The sequence below is a fragment of the Callorhinus ursinus genome, unplaced genomic scaffold (assembly GCF_003265705.2).
Source record: "Callorhinus ursinus isolate GAN/ISIS: 27379988/994484 unplaced genomic scaffold, GSC_fseal_2.0 scaffold64, whole genome shotgun sequence".
In the NCBI taxonomy this organism is placed as follows: Eukaryota; Metazoa; Chordata; class Mammalia; order Carnivora; family Otariidae; genus Callorhinus; species Callorhinus ursinus.
In genome coordinates this window covers 7,869,714-7,888,423 of record NW_027397126.1, presented here as the reverse complement: position 1 = coordinate 7,888,423, position 18,710 = coordinate 7,869,714, and the positions used below count along the sequence as shown (strand labels likewise).

Here is an 18,710-nt window from a genome sequence, read left to right as displayed (position 1 = left end):
GTATTCTATCCCTGGTATTTGTTGTTCAAGGTTATGTTTCAACCTAATTCCGTCCTCAAGCATAGGTATTCACTTCAAGGTGGCTGAGGATAACACACTGTCACATTGTATATGAATGTGTTGCATTCTACGGTTATGGTCTACTCCATCCCTAAGTACACTTAGGTTTCTGTCTTTTTGAAATGATTATTTCCATTGTATTTTGTATAATCATGGTTCCAGGAGGGAATAACCTTCTTCTTAGGTGGTTCAAGTGAAACCACTTTATTTTTTTTTTTAAGATTGATTGATTGATTGATTTATCTGTAGTGTCATTTGCAAATATCTTCTCCCATTCCACGGGTTGCCTCTTTGTTTTGTTGACTGTTTTCTTTGCTGTGCAGAAGGTTTTTATCTTGATGAAGTCCCAAAAGTTCATTTTTGCTTTTGTTTCTCTTGCCTTTGGAGACGTGTCTTGAAAGAAGTTGCTGTGGCTGAGGTCGAAGAGGTTACAGCCTATGTTCTCCTCTAGGATTTTGATGAATTCCTGTCTCCCATTGAGGTCTTTCATCCATTTTCAGTTTATCTTTGTGTATGGTATAGGAGAATGGGCCAGTTTCATTCTTCTGCCTGTGGCTGTCCAATTTTCCCAGCACCACTTATTGAAGAGACTGTCTTTTCTCCATTGGATATTCTTTCCTGCTTTGTCAAAGATTAGTTGACCGTAGAGTTGAGGGTCCATTTCTGGAATCTCTCTTCTGTTCCATTGGTCTATGTGTCTGTTTTGTGCCACTACCATGCTGTCTTGGTGATCACAGCTTTGTAATATAGCTTAAAGTCAGGCATCATGATGGCCCCAGCTTTGGTTTTCTTTTTCAACATTCCCTTGGTGATTTGGGATCTTTTCTGGTTCCATACAAATTTTAGGATTGTTTGTTCTAGCTCCCAAAAAACAAAAGTCCAGGGCCAGATGGCTTCCCAGGGGAATTCTACCAAACATTTAAAGAAGAATTAATACCTATTCTTCTGAAACTGCTCCAAAAAATAGAAATGAAAAGAAAACTTCCAAGCTCATTTTATGAGGCCAGCATTACCTTGATCCCCAAATCAGACAAAGACCCCATCAAAAAGGAGAATTACAGACGAAAAGGAGAATTACAGACCAATATCCCTGATGAACATGGATGCAAAAATTCTTACCAAAATACTAGGCAATAGGATCCAACAGTACATTAAAAGGATTATTCACCACGACCAAGTGGGATTTATTCCGGGGATGCAAGGGTGGTTCAACATTCAGAAATCAATCAGTGTGATAGAACACATTAATAAGAGGAGAAAGAAGAACCATATGGCCCTCTCAATTGATGCAGAAAAAGCATTTGACAAAATACAGCATCCTTTCCTGATTAAAACTCTTCAGAGTATAGGGATAGAGGGAACATTCCTCAAGTTCCTAAAATCCATCTATGAAAAACCCACAGTGAATATCATCCTCAATGGGGAAAAGTTGAGAGCCTTTCCCTTAAGGTCAGGAACACGACAGGGATGCCCACTCTCACCTCTATTGTTCAACATAGTACTAGAAGTCCTAGCAACAGCAATCAGACAACAGAAAGAAATACAAGGTATTCAGATTGGCAAAGAGGTCAAACTCTCTCTTTTCACAGAGGACATGATACTTCATGTGGAAAACCCAAAAGACTCCACCCCCAAATTACTAGAACTCATACAGCAATTCAGCAATGTGGCAAGATACAAAATCAATGCACAGAAATCAGTTGCTTTTGTATATGCTAACAATGTAACTGTAGAAAGAGAAATTAAGGAATCGATTCCATTCACAATAGTAACAAAAACCATAAGATACCTCGGAATAAACCTAACTAAAGAGGTAAAGGATCTATACTCTAGAAACTACAGAATTCTTGTGAAAGAAATTGAGGAAGACACAAAAAGATGGAAATACACTCCATGCTCATGGATCGGAAGAATAAACTTTGTGAAAACGTCTATGCTGCCCAGAGCAATCCACACTTCCGTTGCCATCCCGATCAAAATACCCTTGGCATTTTTCAAGGTAAGGGTGCTTCTAGACAAAGTAACTTGCACAATGTCACACAGCAAAGAAATGACAAAGCTGGGATTTCATTGGCAGTAGACTGGCACCCAAGTTTACATGATTTACTAAACTGAAGTAGTTCTTTTGCGACTTTCTTGTTTTCTATTAATAACATGATTCACTTAATAATCTAGGTAGAGATTTATTTTAATCACATACTTGCATATACAACCATATGGCTTCAGGAGAGGGAATGGAGAAAGTTTTTTTTGTTTGTTTGTTTTTTTTGTTTTTGCAAATTCCTGACACTTCTAAAGGCTTGGGGAGCTGAGAAGGACCTATGGAGGAGAGGTCACATGGCAGGAGCTGTCACTGTAAAGAAGTCCAACTACTGCCAGAGGAGCGGTGCAGAGGCAGGAGTTGGGGAGAAATACTACCCTTACCTTTCTCTCCTCCCGTCCTCCAGTGTCCTGTTGGTGTCTCCAATGGGCCAAACCCATCCAGTACACAGAAGAGGCAGAAAAAGGTGTAAGGCAGACCTGCAGAGGGTGAAGTGGAGGAATGGAGAACAAATCAGCATACATTTGAAGTTTACTGCTTTTGCATAGAAGGATGAGGTGGCACCCAAAGCATTTGAGATTATTCCATGTCACCATCATCTTTTGGTTGGACAAGTGCAATTTTATCCAAACCAGTCTCCCTACATCCACACGTGTGTCTCCATCCGATCGCAACACCACGGAGGCCAGAGGAATCAGTTCAAAACAAAACAGATGAAGAAGCAAACGCACAACAGCAGAAACAGACCTATAAATACAGAGAACAAACTGATGGTTGCCAGAGGGAAGGGGAGGTGGGGAAGCAAGCAAAATGGGGAAAGGGAGGGGGAGATACAGGCTTCCAGTTATAGAAGGAATAAATCACAGGAAGAAAAGGGGCAGTGTAGGGAATATAGTCAACGGTATTGTAATAGCATTGCATGGTGACCAATTGTGGCTATGCTTGCGGTGAACACAGCATTATGTATAGACTTGTCTAATCACTATGTTGTACCCCTGAGACCCATGTAACATGGTGTGTGTCAACTCTACTTCAATTAAAAAAAGAAAAAAAAACTGGCATCAGTAAAGGTAACTGCATGGGGCAAAAAACATCTGCCTTCCCTGCCCTCTGCACTGAACCTTTCCATAGATTCCATTGCTTTTAGGACAGAAACTGTGGTCCTTACCAGGGCCTGCAGTGTCCTACCTGGTCTAGTCCCAGCCTAACCCTTCAGTCTCTCCTGCATTCAGTTCCCTCCAGCATGACTGGCTTTCTTTGCTTCCTGCCTGATTCTGAATCTTTGAAATGTCGCCCCTTCCTCCTGGAATATTATTCCTGCTTTTCCCTCTTAGTCAATGCTTCTTCATCCATCAGATTTCATCTCAAAATGCACTTCTGCATGGAAGCCTTCACATAATTCCTAGATCCAGTTAGCTACCAAGTTTTATACATTTTGCTTATCTCGTGTATATTTTCTTCATTGAATCTTCTCAGCTTAAAATCCTACTCTTAGCCATTTGATGATTCACTTGATTTCCATCTCTTCTACTACATAATAAGCACCATGAAGCAAGGAATTTGTCTGGTTTTGTTCACCATTGGACCACAGGCCCTAACTCAGCACTTGCACGTGATAGGCTTTCAAAAGTCATAAGCAGTGTTGAAAGACACATGTGTACACCTGAAACTAATATAACACTGTATGTTAACTCTACTGGAATTAACAGTTTTTTAAAGGACACACTGTGGGGGCACCTGGGTGACCCAGTCCACCAAATGCCTGACTCTTGATCTCAGCTGAGGTCTATGATCTCAGGATCGTGAGTTCAAGCCCCATGTTGGGCTCCACACTGGGTGTGGAGCCTACTTAAAAAACAAACAAACAAAAATCCTACAAAAGACACACTGTGTACCTCAACTACAGTTCAGGATGTTAATACCAGATAAGATGCATGCATTAGAATGTGTGGGTACTTGATCCATTGTGAATTTATTATTCAGTTCTTTGTGCAGGAAAACATACAACAATATAGCCACGGTTTATATTGGCTCTTCATGTATCTTGCAAGTAAAGCAATCTTTTTTTATTTGTATTTTTAGGTTATGTCCTTGAAATGTCTGAGCTAAAAATCATTGGTGGCATTATTATGCATCATAGAAATTGTATTTCTAAGAAATAAAAAAATGTCTCTGAAAACTATGTTTAAAAACCACCTTTTTGCTATCTTGCACTTTTCTTCCTATAAAACTCACATTTTCCTGGTCATGAAAAAGAATGCAGTTGCCAGGAAAAAGGTGTGAGCGTGAATGCATAATATTTAAAATTATTCAAAGTAAATGTTCTTTCAGAGAGGAAAATTGTTATATCAGGAGCAATGCTGTCTGCTTCCTAAGAGACCATTCTAAACAAATAATTATAAACCACATTTTTGATGTGGCCTATGGAGTCCTGGATGGCAGAATATTTCTGTAATTGGCTTAGCTATGTTCAGGGAGACATGACTTCAGCCCTGTTGCCATATCCCTTATTAAGGCTGTTTCTACACAGACAACAGGGAATATATGTGAGGGAAATACCTTATAATTTTGTTCAATTAATTTAGTCAGTGCCAGTTATTTTTAACATTCCAAGAAGCAAAGAGAAAGGCATAATTCCTTCAGTATGCCTATTGGAATGGGGAGTAAGGTGACGCATGCAAATGAGAGAGTGTGCAGGAAGTGCCTAGCTTGGTGAGAATAAATACTATGGGGTATAAGAAGCCATGGGGGAGAGAGAGAAAGGTGAGTGCAGTGAAGACAAACAGTAGCATCACTCTTCCATAGGCAGGTAGTGAGAAGGCAGAACTGAGCAGCTTGTAACTTTTCAAGCAGGAGTCCTTGATGTTCCATTGGAATCTTAGCCAGGATGGTACTATATTAAAAAGATAAAAGAGGAACTCATGGGGTTGTTGTCAGGAAGGGGAGTGGTATTAGATGCCCACCCTCTCATTCTTTCCTCCCCATGCCACCGCCACCATGAAGCTTTGGTATTTCTACAAATAACACAGTAGCCACATAGCCCCGAGTTCAACCACAGCACCATGGCCAGAGGGGACTTACAGCCAAGTCTCTAAGGAAAACCGAGAGGTTAGATAGTTTCCATCTGAAGTTTAGGAGGAGAAGGTACTTAATTTGGACCTGGGAATGCCTGGTTTTAAAATTGAATCTTTCTTTTTTTCTTTTTTTGTTTTTTGTTTTTACGTAAAGCTTCTCTGAACCCTTTTTTTTTTTTTACTGCTCTGATGAAATCACTTATAGGAAGTGCCGTCAGAAGTGAACCCTTTTTTTAAAATTTTATTTTGTTATGTTATGTTAATCACCATACAGTACATCATTAGTTTTTGATGTCGTGTTCCATGATTCATTGTTTGCGTGAGCACCCAGTGCTCCATGCAGTACGTGCCCTCCTTAATGCCCATCACCGGGCTAACCCATCCCCCCAGCCCCCTCCCCTCTAGAACCCTCAGTTTGTTTCTCAGAGTCCATCGTCTCTCATGGTTCGTCTTATCTTTCATTCATCGCTGATTCCAAAGACTGAATTTCTAAATTGGTGGTAACTGCTGCTTAGGCAATGTCAGTGCTTTTTGTTAAGTATTTTATTTTATAGGAAAAAGACCAGATCATTTGTTACATTATTTATTTTATTGAAAAAAAAATGAACAGTTCCTGAAATTGCTGACTTGAGATAACTAAAAAAGGGATGGTATATAAATCTAAACCTTGGCTTTGAGACTGATGGGTTTATACTACTTTTGCTAAAGAGCAAACTTGCTTTAAAAATATGAGAAGAAATTAAGGAAAGAGTGTGTTGTGCTCACTATTTTATGTAACTTATATTTGGATTGACAAAGGTTATAATTTCAATTTAACTGTCACCTGACATCACCGAATGGGACCCCCCAAATATAGCATTGTCAACAAAGCCCATCCCAAAAAGATAAAACCAAAACCAAAACCAAGGCAAGCCCACCTTTTCTTTTTTCTTTTTTGAACAGAGAAGACAATTCACAGCATTTATTCAAGTTAATTCATTCATTCAATAATCTGCCATATCGTTGCTGTCACCGTTAATATTACTGTCATTACTATTTCTCTTTCGAGAGGACCATGCTTTTAAAAAATCTGTGTTGGATTTCCATGATGTTTAACTCGATGATTAAAAATTTTTTTCTCTACTAAAAGTCAACCCCTTCATGACAAAAGAAACAGGAAAAACTGAGATATAGTTGTAGAAAGTCATCTCCACCAGAAACAATTCATAGTCCATAATCTTTCAGGGTTGTACTTTTACTTGGGGTCTCTTTTTGGGGCAAAGGGGCTGTCTCTCATAAATGTTTGCTTAAAATAGAGAACGTGCCCTACTGTATCATAGAAGGAAAATAAGGTCTAGTCCCTAGAGAACTAGGGACTGCCTAGGTGGTCCTCCAAGAAAGGAACCCTAATGTTCCTAGGCTCCTAGGTGACAGTCATTCTGCCAAGGTCAGTGACCCTCCTGCCCTGACCAGTCACTAGTAAAAAGGTCTAGTCAGGTGAATGGGAGAGGTAGTCACTAGCTTCCAGTTAGAATCTCTAGCTCAGGAACGTCTGTGTTTAAGTAAGCTGGAGCTGGAGGGAGATGTTACAGAGTCTGGAGAAAATGACTAAGAACAGGCAAATGTGAAAAAGACACAGGTTTCCTACCAGGGGACCCACAGAAAGGGGTTACCACCAGTCAAGGGCAGTTCTGTGCTTTTCTTTGAGAATACACTGAGTGGGTTCTGCAGTTTTCAGGTAACAACTGGAATGATACTGAACAAATGACAAGTTAATTCAGTTTCGGTCTGTGGTTCAGAAAACACTGACAGAACACCTGTTTACAAGGCAATGACTCAGAAAATAAAATGACTGGGGAAAAAAAAAATCAAGCTAAGATGTGGTCCTGACCAGAAGGAGCCATCTAGCAGTGGCCATCAGACCCCTGCACAAGGATGGCTTCTGGCTGGGGGCTCTATCAGGGGAGGCATTCCCGATCCTCTCCTCTAGGTACTGTGTGTCCTCTGTGCCTCTAGGTTACTGCTCGGCCGGGCCCATTCCAGGCACTTGCTTATCTTCCTTATCTTTCTTGGTGTGTGAGAAATGGAAGTTTGAGAGGATAAGATCCTGCCTCCCAGGTGCCTAGTGCATGTGGAATTGATGTGTTGGGGAAATGTCACTCTGTCTTGGTTCAGAAAGGTGGAAAAAATTGGGGGAAAGGAGAGCTAAGATGCAGTGGTAAGGGTAAGGTGTCTTGGTCAGAAGGTGGGAGCAAAGTTATACCAACAAGCAGTTTTAGTACACAGCTTAAACCAGATAATACAAGGAGCACCAACATGGCCAAGGACCTCAAGCAGGTAGCTTGGAAGCCCTTGGCCAAACAGGTTAGTCTGCAGAACTGGGAAGCTTAAATCCTTTCCTATCATCTAGTCAAGCTCAACCAGGGCGTATGAAAGAATAATGAATAACTAGAGGGTCTTAAATTTCTGGAAAATAGAAAGATCAAGTAAACTCAGCATCCCCCCCGCATCTCCCCCACCCCCAAAACAGTGAAGTTGAATGTCAAAAGTGTAAAGAAAGCTTTTGGATATCTTCTTTGTTTTTGGCGTTTTGGTCTGTAAGCTATCAAGATGGAGAGAGATGCTATCCCAAAGAGATACGTTTGTAGGAACCAGAGTAGTTGAGCCCGACCATCTGTGATGCCTTTAGACTTGCACAAAACCATGGCTACAAGGACTCTCCCAAGTGAATCAGCCAGGCAAGCCAATACCCATTGTGCAGGAGGGTATGATGATGGTCCACCAAGTACTGAGTGAAGAGGCCCAACAGCCCGAGGCTCTGATAAAGGATACTCTGAGGCCAGAAGACAACCCACGAGAAAGCCTGGGTAACTGGTTTCTCGAGACCGTGGGCAGAGCCGAAAGGCGCAGGCAAGACAAGTGCGCCTGCGTCTGCTTCCCGGGCCTGGTCCCCTCCCACTGGGCTCCGGGCGCGCAGACAAGCCCACCTTTTCTAGTCCCAAGGGGATGAATGCTTTGCCGGTGCAGGCTAAGTTGAGAACCTGCAGTAAATATAAGCCTATAGTTAAGAAGGAAAGATGGGAATAAAAGCTATCTGCAAGAAATGCTTTGTTTTCCCGCCACCAAATCTACCATGCTTTTCTATGTGTACCTATATATTTTGCCTCCTACTTCCCACTAAAATGGAAGACATGACTCCGCAATGAATTAATGCTATATATTGAATTCTGGCCATCAGAATGTGACCAATGGGATATGGTCCTAGGCAGTTAGGAATCTGTACATTCTCCATGTGCCTTCCCTCTCCAACCTCTATGGCTGTAAGTGATACACTTGTACATGGGGCATCGTTACAAGTTGCCAGGAGCATAGATCTTGAGTCACTGACTGGAGAGCTGTCTGATCCTGTTATGTTACTATACATGTTACTATGACATGAGTGACAAGCCTTTGTTGAATAAAGCCAGTAAGTATTCATTACCACAGCATAGGCTCTACCATTCTAGCCTATCCTAACTAATATAGATGGCAATGGGTTTTGTCAGGTTTTCAATGATTTCATAAAGTTTCACTATATGTTGCACACGTGGCTCTACTGTTCTGTATGTTAACTCTTCCTTCCTTTTAGCTCTGCATTTATCTCTATATTGGTCAATAGATCATATCCTAAAAAAAAAAAATGTAATGGCATAGAAAATAATTTAATTTCGTTCTAATCCAGCATTTTCCAAAGTGTTTTTTAAAAAGCATTACTTTTGGGAGCTATTAATATGTATACCTGAACAGAATTTCCAAGCTTATATAATTTTGGAAAATGCTACATTCTATAGATCTGTCTTGGAGATGCTTGACATATATTATCATATTAAAGGCTCTGAACAGACCTGTAAGAGAGAAGCCAAAGTTACCTTTTCCCAAGAGTTTGCACATTTATTTGACCATGACTTTTTTCCTGCAAATATTTCTTAGAAGTAGTTCCTTTTGTGGGGCACCTGGCTGGCTCAGTCAGTAGAGCATGTGACTCTTGATCTCAGGGTTGTGAGTTCTAGCCCCACACTGGGTGTAGAGATTACTTAAAAATAAAAAAATCTTTTAAAAAAGATTTATTTATTTAGTCTAAAGACGGAGGGAGGGACAGAGGAAGAGAGAGAATATTTAAGCAGACCCCCACTGAGCACAGAGCCCACTGTGGGGCTCAGTCTCATGACCCTGAGATCATGACCTGAGCCGAAACCAAGAGTCGGATGGTCAACTGACTGAGCCACCCAGGAGCCCCTTAAAAATAAAAAAAAAAATCTTAAAAAATAAAGTAGTTCCATTTGTGCAAAAGTGGTTATGGAGAAGCCTGAGGGGGAAAAAAAGTCCTGTAATTTCACTTAGAAAGATAAATTTTCACCAAAAGTACATTGCCTTAGTCAGAAGTCTACCAAAGAAACAGAACCAGTAGTTAAATAGGTGTATTAATTTCCTAGGATTGTTGTAAAAGTGACCACAAAACAAATCACTTAAAAAAGCAAAAACTTAGGCTTTTCACACTTCTGGAGGCTACAGGTTGGAATCCAAGGTGTCAGCAAGGCCATGCTCCCTCTAAAGGCTCTGGGGAAGAATCCTTCCTTGGCTTTTCTGGCTTCTGGTGGTTGCTGACAATCCTCGATATTCCTTGTCTTTCTCCTGTGTGTGTCTTCTGTGTCTTCAAATCTCCCTCTCCTCACAGGGGCACTGGTCATTGAATTTAAGGCCCACCCTGATTCAATACGACCTCATCTTAATTTAATTACATCAGTTAAGACTCTAGTTCTGAATAAATTCACAGTGTCTGGGATTGGGACTCCAACATATCATTTTGGGGACATAATTCAAGCTCCAATAGTAGGAAGTATTTTTCATCTAAATATCTAGCTTTCAATCAAAAAATTGGCTTATGCAATTGTAGCATCTGGCTAGGCAAGTCAGAAATATATAGGGCAGGCCAGCAGGCTGGAAACTCTTGGGCAAGAGCTGAAACTGTCATCCACAGGCAGAATTTATTCTTCATGGAAACCTCAGTTTTACTCTGATAGTCTTTTCACTGATTGCATGAGGCCCCCATACACTATCAAGGGTAATTACTTTGTTGCAAGTCAACCGATTGTAGATGTTAACCACATCTATAAAATGCCTTCACAGCAACATCCAGCTTAGTGTTTGATTGAATAACTAGGTACTATAGCTTAGCCAAGTCAACACAGAAAACTAACCATCAAACATAAAATTAAATTGTAAGGTCAAGAATCTTCTGATGTTCTAGCACATTCTAAAGCTCTCAGGCACACAAAAACTTCTTTTCTTCTTAATTAACAAAATTTTCTTGGGTTACCTTGATCAGCCACAAGGTTGTCATTATGAGTCCTATCTCTGAATGAAACGGAGAATTGACGTGATGCAATTTAATTGTTCAGATATCTTAAGAACGAAAACATAATGCCTATTTGGCTGTCTTGAAATCTTTGAAGTGATCTTAGAGAGTACCTAAGCTATTATTCTTACTTTCTCAATGGGCGAACTGGGCCCAGAGTGGGTAAGCACCTTGCACCTATTTTTAATGGCAGGTTCAGACCCAACCTGAGGTAACAACCCAGTCCAGTTCTCTTTCCACTGTGGCTCTCAAATAAACTCTCCGGCTTTCTTCTTCCAGTCATTCTACTGTGGGAACACGTGGTGCTGAGAAATCTCCCGTGCCCATCCCCCAGGACCCATAGCTCGGCTGCCAGGTGCCGTCCACGTTGTTGGAGAGGAAAGTATGTGGGCAGGAGGGCATGGCACCCAGCAGAATGCTTTCCTTGCCATGGACCTCTCAGGACCCTCTTTAAGTATGGGTCGTGCCTCCCATCGGCATCATGTTTGGGACTGAATTTGTAGTCACTCCGGGTACACAAGGTTGGCTTGCCTCTGCATTTCGGTGACACTGTATGTTTTGATATCCTAGGTGACATGTCTGCATAAATACATGAAGACAGGAACAGCAAAGGTCATAACTTTTCCTGTTACTGAAGATAAAATTTAATGAGCTAGATCGCAGGCTGCTTTAAGAACGGCTGTGCCAGGTTAATGGGGCTCTGCCACTGAAGCCAATTACACTGGGTACAATTACAGCCTATTCTAATAGCTGTAAGTCAGGGTTACACAAAGATTCTGTCTCTGGGTAATTACTAGCTAGGAAGCAGGTGAGGGGAAACTAAGCAAATTGTCACTGATCATACAAGAGACACACAGAAAGCACAGAGCTTGTAGCTATTCCGGGTGTGTGTGGGTCATCTGTTGCTAAGAAGGAGCTGGCTTCGTAGTCAGAAAGCCCTCTTCTTCTAGCACTGACCAAAAGGATATGTGATTTCAAAGACGCTTTTAGAAAAGTAGCTGAAAAGTGAATAGTAGGAGAGGGGGAGGAAGAACTCAGAAAGCCCTTCTCTATTGAAACGGTTTCCCTGAGGATTGTGAAAGATTTAGTGCGCTGATATTATTAATTTCTTCCAATCTAAATACAGGGGAGTATTACCAAACCCAACACGATACTGTAAAATTTGGACAAAGAGACCTCAAAGATTGACTTAATAAAAGACCTCCTTTAAATTCTCTGCTAGCCTCACCCTGGCGGCTATTTACAGGTCCTTTCCTGCACATGGCTAAAAGGGGGCCATTGAAGAGTCTTCTGACAATTGAAGATCCATCAGAAATATAGATGAAAACACTTTGAAATTTCAAAGTAACAGAATTTTCCTATGATCTCATGGATCAATTTGCACACTATTGATTTTTGGAAAAGCCTTCGAGGAACCAACACACCTTCTCCAAGTGAAACACACGTGTTCAGGTTATCGCTGAATAAATATTTTAAGATCCAAGGGAGTGTGTGGGGGAGTAATGTTTCTGAAAGCATCAGTGACATTTATTGGAACTGTGGGAAAGTCATTGCTGACAAAGGCAGCTGTATCTCTGTGTGCTGCCTTTTGAGTAGAATGATGTTTATAAGGGAATGAGTATTAAATAAATGACACAAGCAATGTCAATTTTTCAAAATGTTCTTTGTTTCCAAGAGGTTAAAGATTAAAAAAGTAATTCCTAATATTGGTTGTTCAGACCACAATTGGAAAGACTTCCAGAATGACTCAAGATTTTTAAAAGATCCTTTCAAAGTAATGAAGTAATCTGTGGTAGAGTATAAACAAAGAGATGAGAGGGAGTAGGTGGTAGAACGTGGAGTCAGATGCTGTCCCCTTGCTGCTGCTTGCCCTGAGATTAAATTTTGGTGATATTGCTCTTTTTGTCATTAGAAGAGAAGGAGGAGTTTTTTCAGTAATTGTATTCTCATTCTGTCCCTTTTCTCTCTCTAAACAAAACTCATTTCTCCAATTTTTTTTTTTTTTTACCATCTCCAAAAAGTCATTTGTTTTTTACTAATTTAAGATTGCTATCTTTTTCTTGGTTATCTTCCTCAGAGACTCTCCTTAGAGAATTAAATTGTGCAAGTATGCTTAATAATTTGGAAGAAGGCTTCAGTCATTCCTATCAAGACTGCCTTGTAGAATTGCCCTTTGGTGACAAGCCCCCCAGGAGCCCTAAATAAATCAAAGGACAGAATATTCTCCCATTTTTCTTCTAGTTCTTTCACTATTCAGTTGTACATATCATCTAAATAAGGGAGAAAGGCCCACTGAAAGTGTATTATATTTGAGAGTTACCCAAGAAATGATGCCGCCATCCTTTCTACTAAATAGATCCAATGCCGATCTGTCTTGGATAACTGCAGTGTTTTGAACGTGTAGATTTTTCTATGAAGGCAAACAGATATTCTTCTTTAATATTTAGATCGACTGTGGCTATTGAGAGAACATAACGGTCAGCCCTGTCATTCACATAAGTGCTGGACAGTAGAGGAGAGAAAAGAGGAGATCTACTTTGAGTTGAGAAGTGAAAAGGTGCATCTGATGAGGAGCAATACATCCAACAGCATATATTGCATATACCCGCCTAGAACTGATACAGTCCAAAAGTGAGAAACCCCAAAGTTTAAAAAAACAAACAAACAAACCCAGATATACTGGTAGCTTGTTCTAATACCAATGGGTTCACATTAGAGACAAAACAAAACAGAGTCACATAGGAGTGATCCTGTCACTGGCAGAATTAAACTTTCTTAAAGTGGGGTTCTAGAATGACCCAGATCAACTTATAACCTGCAGTCTCTCCTTACTCAAGAGTGGTTCACGAACCAGAAGGCAAAACTTCAGGGCACCTGGGTGGTACAGTCAATGAAGCGTCTGATTTCGCTCGGGTCATGATCTTAGGGTCGAGGGATTGAGCCCTGCTTCCGGGCTCCCCACTCAGCGGGGAGCCTACTTCTCCCTCTTCCTCTGCCCCTCCCCCCACTCCTGCACTCCTGCGCACTCTCTCTCTCTCTCTCTCAAATAAATAAAAATCTTTAAAAAAGAAAGGCAAAATTTCAAGCTTCACCTCAGACCTACTGAATCAGAATCTGCATTTTATCAAGTGACTTGTAAGTGCATTAAAGCTTAAAAAGCACTGCCCCAAACACAACAGACCATAAGGTTCTAGGGTCTACTTCCATTATAATTTCTCTAAAAGAACATTTCAGATTTTCTAGGTCCAATTCCGGATTCAGTTTCATGAATCTTCCAATAGGTCCACACTCGACATTATACATTGTCTCTACATTATGAGCATTGAAAGCCATTAGTGGTAAATGACCATACTAAGGACAGCGTGGCCTTTAGTGGAACAAACACTAAGCTTGGCGTCAGAGAATTATGCTCAATTCCTGACTCACCACTAGCTGTGTGAACTCGAACAGGATGCTTTAGCTCTTTAGTTGTCCTTTCTTTGACTTAGAAAATTGGGTTAATACTACCTGTGTCATGGCGTTGTTAAGAGAACGGACTGAGATGACGTAAGTAGAGGGCTTAAATAAATCTAAATTTGATCTCTTGCCTGAGGACCATCTCTACATTTCCTCCCAGAACCTCAATATGAATTTCCCTTCTCTGGTTCATTTTGTAGTTTGTTGCCTCAAAGGTATTAGGCAACTTCTCATCATTTATATTCTTACATTTGAGGCCCACATTTCCTCAAAGCAACAACCTCTTAGGCCTCATCACAAGCACAACATGATAATTTAGGTGAAACAATTTTTCCCAAGCCTCATTGCAATTAGAGAACCCCAGAGTCGTTTTATGACCATCTCTCAAAGTGTGACTTGGAGAGTGCTGAATCCTATATCACAAGCTAATTGATACAGCGGGCTCTTCTCATTTAGATTGCTGGACAATTTGTCCTTGTTTGCCCAGCACAAGCCTAGTTTACTCTTGTTTATTCAGGTGTGATCATTAATGCCCCCAATTTCACTTTAAAAGAGGTCTCCCCGCTTGTGTGAGAAATTAGAGAGTCAGCTATAAGCAGATGACTTGGGCTTTCCAAAGTTAAACAGCAAGTGCAGAAGTAATGTTACACTGGTTCCCTTGCTTTGCCTGAGCAGCTCTTCAAAAAAGTTGCTTCTGATATAGAACCCTATACATTCCCTCAGGCCTCCCAATCCTATGTGGGGCCTGCTGACTCTCTGTCGGCATTCAGTTCCCTTTCACATCCTGCTCTGAGGCCTCCCCACTGAGCAGGGATTCAGACAGGGGCCTGGATCCCAGGACCCTGGGATCATGACCTGAGCCGAAGGCAGACACTTCACCGTCTGAGCCACCCAGGCGCCGTGTTTGTTATTATCTCAATACCGTCAAGATAGTATAGGCACAATAAGTTTATTTTCCTTAAATAAATATGCATTAATTTTAATATATGTAAAGCATACTTATTATAAAAGTCAAAATAAATACAAATGTGTACACATTTAAAAAAAAAAAAAAAACATGGGACACCTGGGTAGCTCAGCTGGTAAAGCGTCTGCCTGCAGCTCAGGTCATGATTCCAGGGTCCTGGGATCGAGCCCCTACATGGGCTCCCTGATCAGTAGGGAGCCAACTTCTCCCTCTCCCTCTACCCCTCCCCCCACTTGCTCTTTCTCTCTCCCTCTCGCTCTCATGAGGCAAACTTGGGACTCTCTTGCCAGACTGCCTTGCCAGCTGAGATCCACAGAGTCTTAGATGCCACACTAAGATGCATTGGCATGAGGTTTGGGAGGCAAATGAGAAGCTCAGTTACATTTGCTGCTTCCTCTGCAAGTGGCAAGTGGACTCTGGGATCCAATTTGTGATCACTTTGTGATTTCAAACAGAGGGTGTTTGAAACCCTCCGCAGCCCCCAGCCACTTAACCGGCTTTGAGGCTGAAGATCTGTAGGGTTGGCAGTGACTTCCTGCAGATCCCCGACCCTGGGCAGCAGCATCTCTGTAAGCCTCTGCTTGACTTGTCCCCCTTTTTTTTTTTCCTGCCAGGGCTTTGTCTTTGCCTGCTTATTGATGTTCTAACAAATCTGTTGAGCTATAATTGATCTAATTAATCCTCCCCCCTCCTTGTCCCCCAGCCCTGGGCAGCTAATGATCTGCTTTCTGTCACTATAGATTAGTTCACATTTTTAAGTTTTATATATAAATGGAATCTTACAGTATGTACTCTGTTTTGTCTGGCTTCTTTCACTCATCTTAATGTTTTTGGAGTTCATCAATGTTGCTGCAGGCATCAGATTTCATTACTTTGTATTACTGAATAGCATTCCATTCTATGGAAATACCTTATTCACCCACACACCCACTGATGGACATTTGCACTTGCTTCATGTCCAGTTTTGGTTATTACAAATAAAACTACTATGAAGATTCCTGCAAGTCTTTGTAGAGACATTTTTTCATTGCCCTTGAATAAATAATTTAAGAGTGCAATGGCTGGCTCTTTTTGGTGGCACCTCAAATGCGGCAGGCTGTGAGGACAAAGCTGAACATCTCTTTCCCAGCTCCTAGCTGCCAGAAACTCATCGAAGTGGACGATGAACACAAACTTTGTACCTTTTTTGAGCCGTGTATGGCCACAGAAGTTGCTGTTGATGCTCTGGGAAGAATGGAAGGGTTCTGTGGTCTGAATCAGTGGTGGCAATGACAAACAAGGCTTCTGCAGGAAGCAGGGTGTCTTGACCCATGGCCGTATCCGGCTGCTGCTGAGTAACGGGCATTCCTGTTACAGACCAAGTAAGCCTAGAGAAAGAAAGTGCAAGTCTGTCTGGGGTTGCTCTGTGGATGTCAATCTCAGTGTTTTCAATTTGGTCATTGTAAAAAAAAAAGGGGGGGGGAGAAGGACATTCCTGGACTCACGGATACTACTGTGCCTCATCACCTGGGGCCCAAAAGAGCTAGCAGAATCTGCAAACGTTTTGATGTCTTTAAAGAAGATGATGTCCACAAGTATGTTGTGAGAAAGGCCCTAAACAAAGGTAAGAAACCTAGAACTAAAGCACCCAATATTCAGCATCTTGTTACTCCACATGTCCTCCAACACAAGCATCAGTGTACTGCTCTGAAGAAACGGCATACTAAGAAAAATAAGGAAGAGGCTGCAGACTATACTAAACTGTTGGCCAAGAGAATGAAGGAGGCCAAAGAAAAACGCCAGCAACAGATTGCCAAGGGAGGGAGGCGTCCTCTCTGAGAGTTCCTACCTCTGAGTCTAGTTAAAAATGAGATTTTCTAAGAGTAACAAATAAATAAGATCAGAAATTAAAAAAAAAAAAGAGTGCAATGGCTGGATCACAGGAAGGTTTGTTCAACTTTTGAAGAAACTACCGGTTTTCCAAAGTGATTGTACCATTTTATAGTGATTGTACCATTGTCTATGATTTCTAGTTGCTCTGCATCTTCACCAACACTTGTAATTGTCTTTTTAATTTTATCCATCCTAATAGGAGAGAAGTAGGAGGATCCACATCTCCATCAAGACTTAAGAATGGCCACATTAGCCTGGAGGGATTTTAGGTAGGATATACAAAATACTAGGTAATGGTGAAGGGTGAGAGAGAACAGAATGAATCATGGAATAGGGGTGGCCGTGGGGAATGACTTGGAGAAAATACCCTTTCCTTGCCCTGTGAGCCTCCAGATTTGAATGTGGAGTGATGAGGAAAGTTAATAGGTCAGTGTGAGAATGCTCTTTAGAGGGTTAAAGCCCCTTTTGTCCAACCAGAGGAACGTTAGCCTCCACAAAATCATCCCCACAGAGGTGTTAAGAGTGGTACTTTGTGATTTCGAAGCCATACCATGACGTCCCCAGTATCTGCCATGCTATGTTGATGTCCAAAGTGGTGCTCAGTGACGTCTAAGGCCCCCAAGCCACCATTGACTGGGTAGTGCTTAGCTGATCAATCAAACTGAAGAACGTGACTCCTCATTCCTTGGGAGGGTACATATATGCAGGTCAGAGGCTCTGGGTTAGGCTGGTTCTTGCCTTCGTCATGGCTAAGGTAACCACGAAACCATAGGAGCCTAGAATAGTTAAAACACAATCAACCCCAAGGATCAAAGGGAGGAAAACGAGAAAGACCCTCTGTCAACTGAGGTCCAGAGATGGTGTCAAGGTGAGATGACTTCAAGCAAGCTCTTCCTCTTCCCCTGTTGACTTTGTCTCCCAAGTCCTTTACCCTATCCTTGCCTAGCAGAAAGCTCCTCATTGCTCCACACCCCTTTTCATGAAGCCCCCACCTTCCCATTTAGTCCTCATCCTCTTTCTCCAAACTAATGCCCTGGCCTCACTCTCTTGCCCTTCCAGGAGCCAAAAACAACCAGGAAGGCCAAAAGCTTCCTTCAAGGGAACCTGAGAAAAGCAATCTCAGACATCTACCACTCATTCAAAAAAGCTGAAAAGAGCATGAAGCCAACAATATTCAACTGTTACCATATGCTGAACAGAAATGGCATCAAAGTAGGAGAAGAAATTAAAATAAGAGACAAGAACAAATGTCCCAGAACAAGAGACCCTGGAGAAGCCCACCACTTCACATAACTTGTGCAGCCAGTAACTGAATAAAAAAGGCCAAAGACCTTAGAAATACCTGTTGAGGGGCACCTGGGTGGCTCAGCCAGTTAAGCATCCGACTCTGGATTTAAGCTCAGGTCATGATCTCAGGGTCCTGAGATCAAGCCCCTAGTTGGGCTCTGTACTCCGTGGGTAGTCTGCTTCTCTCACTCACCCTCTCCCTCTGTCTCTCCCTTCTGTCTCTCTCTCTCTCTCTCTCTCTCTCTCAAATAAATCAATAAATCTTAAAAAAAAAAAAAAAAAAAAGAAGAAGAAAGAAACTTCTGTTGAGTCTCCAGAGGCCTGGCTTCTGGGAAATGGCCAACCGCATAGAAGCTGAATCTCATACCAGCAGGGTAAACTGATGGCTATTATTAAAATAAAAATCAAGTCGTGAAAAGATGAAATTCTGTGTGTCTCTGAATTCTCTGTTGGTAGGGAGGGAAGCCGGAGCTGAGACAGGTGTGTGAGAAAGGAGGGACGTGGTGTCTTGGATAGTTGGGAACCAGACCCTCAGGTCCACAGTTAGCCAGACATTAGGGATAAGGACCGAGCTTTAGA

The 18,710-nt window shown here is 41.7% G+C and overlaps 1 long non-coding RNA gene and 1 other non-coding gene across 2 annotated transcripts in view; both read left to right on the top strand.

Moving 5' to 3' along the window:
• LOC141371278 (uncharacterized) overlaps positions 1-18,314 on the top strand; it is a 212,987-nt gene extending 194,673 nt beyond the window's left edge. Inside the window, exons 2-3 of the long non-coding RNA XR_012376098.1 lie at positions 17,044-17,113; positions 17,904-18,314. This is a non-coding gene — a long non-coding RNA (uncharacterized lncRNA). The remainder of the gene's footprint in view (positions 1-17,043; positions 17,114-17,903) is intronic.
• On the top strand, positions 5,358-5,401 carry LOC112815551 (small nucleolar RNA SNORD49). Its single transcript, XR_003206012.1, has one exon. It is a non-coding gene; the product is annotated as a small nucleolar RNA SNORD49 (small nucleolar RNA).
• Positions 18,315-18,710: the final 396 nt, after the last annotated feature.